This window comes from Mandrillus leucophaeus, unplaced genomic scaffold (genome assembly GCF_000951045.1).
Source record: "Mandrillus leucophaeus isolate KB7577 unplaced genomic scaffold, Mleu.le_1.0 Scaffold269, whole genome shotgun sequence".
Taxonomy (NCBI): Eukaryota; Metazoa; Chordata; class Mammalia; order Primates; family Cercopithecidae; genus Mandrillus; species Mandrillus leucophaeus.
In genome coordinates, this window is record NW_012102798.1 from 3,715,600 (window position 1) to 3,717,923 (window position 2,324).

A 2,324-nucleotide genomic window follows, 5' to 3' on the forward strand; every position below is an offset into this window, starting at 1 on the left:
CTGGGTGAAGAATATTTGAGATCTCTTTGAATTATTTCTTACAACTGCATGTAAATCTACCATTATCTTAAAATAAAACTTTTTAAAAAATGAGTATGATATTATGCTCTCATCCCTATTTAATAAGTAGAGAAAATAAGGCATGAAGGTAATCATCACTTAAGTTTCTATAAGACCTGGTAGGATTCTAGATTAGGACCCACCCAAATGGGAGTTCCCAATTCAGAAATCAAGATTGGAACTAATACAACATACCAGGATGACTAACATTTACACTAATGGAAAGCCTTTCAGAGAATTCCAGCAGCCCCATATACAGTTGCCTGCAACTGCATAAGAGATCCTAAGCAAGTTCAATAGAATCAACTCAATAGAACCAATGGAGAATAACTGCTTGCTTTAAGCCACTAGGTTTTGGGATGGTTTGTTATGCAGTAATTAGAATTCTACACCAAACAAGGGGAGTGAGTGGTTGTAGCCAAACAGACGAACTTTTAAATCCCAGTGAGTCTATTTATTTTAAATGCCAGAATTTATGTTTGTCTCAGACTATCCCTTGAAACTCATTTTCCAGAATACTCTGTAAGCATGTTGGAAGTAATGATGGGAGTTGGGTAATGCACGCACAAGGGAAATTGAACAACCAGTCCTTGCCCTTGAAGAACTCACAATCTAGTAAGACAAAACATCACTGCATTAAACAGCATGAGAACAGTTGTAAGGCAACAAATCAGCAAATTCAAACCGATATACTACAGCACAAATTGAATGCATGTGGCAGTGTATGGCTACCCAGGCAGCAGGACGGAGGAAGACATTTTGGGCCCTGAAGGCAACATTGCAGTAAGGGCCCCCTTTCCTTTGTTAACAGTGAAATAAACATCTCCAGCAATGCAGGGGCTAGTTGGATACTATTAACACTTCTGAAAAAGAAAAAGGAGGTAACATCCAGGGACAATTATTCTTGTTTTAATTTTTCTTTGTTCTCTGTTCCTGATAAGTGTTTTGGTTTTTTTGTTTGTTTGTTTTTTTGTTTGTTTGTTTGTTTGTTTTGGCAAGCCACAATTTCTCTGAGCATCAATTTCCTCATCTACAGACTGGAGATAACAACCAGAGAGTAGTGGGTTGAAAGTCAGGGAATCTGGATTGGAATCTCAAATTTGTCATTTACTAGCTGTGTGACCTGAGACACATCATCCTCTTCCCCCAATTTAGTTTCCTCTTCTGTGAAATGATGAGGTTAAGCTGAATGGTTCAGAAGTTCCCCACCAACTCTTAACACTTGAGACCTCAGGTAGTTCGGTTGGTTTTGAGAGTAAAAAGTAATGTTGATGTATGTGAAAACACTCCGTAAGCCATAAAGTACTATACAGATGTTAGGAATATCAATATTTATCTAGTTCATCTAGAAAAAAGCCCTGCGTTTCTTCTCCAAATTTAGGGGCTTAAAATATTGTCTGTCAAGGCAGCACTTTCCTGGACCTTAGAAGTTTCTGACAATTCTTTGCAACTATCACTTGTTGAATAAACACAAATTTGGAGTAGGCAGGCCCACCAAGGCATCAGCAGTGCTACTGTGATTTCAAAGTTGAGCTCTTGGCCCAGCTTAGAAGCTTAGGGACTTACCAAAAAAAATAGTGGGTATGGTGGGTGGCACCATGTTTTCTTCAAGACACTTAACAGTTAGAAGAGCCCCTTTCCATGAGGCTTGGGAGCCCAGTTGGTAAGAGAAAGCGGATTTCTAATCCCTGACCCTACACACACCCATCTCCACTCCGCCTTTAAGGACACCAAACCAAAGCTTTGTCACTCTACTAGCCACAGTGTGGATCTGGGAAACCCCCTGAAATGATAAGCAGCATGCTAGGGCATGATTTGCGAGGCCAGTTCATTCTGAGTCCAGGACACCAGCTCAGGACCAGACCAGGTGAACACCTCGGAAAGGCCTTGGTGCCAGAGGAGAGCGGGTGTGGGCTTCCAGGCAGGGGAGTCCGAGGGTAGTCGGTATCTTCAGGGCGTGCGCGAGTGGTGGGGAGCTCCTAGGTGCATCCAGTGCAGAGTGGGAGGAGGGACCGGAGGAGCTGTGCGGTCCCTTTAAGACCCCAACGCTCTCCTAGCCAAAGGAGGGGGGGCTGCAGTGGGGGCGGTGTGTGATGGGAAAGTAGCCGGCTGAGTCTCACACTTTCTAACGATTTTTAAACTTTCGGGCCGGGGGAGCAGAAATAAAGCCATTGTGCCGGGGCGGAGAAAGGGTGCGTGCTTGCAGCGGCTGCGTGCTTGCGGACTTCCCGCCAGCGCCGAGTGGCCGGCTTCTTGGGCCAAGT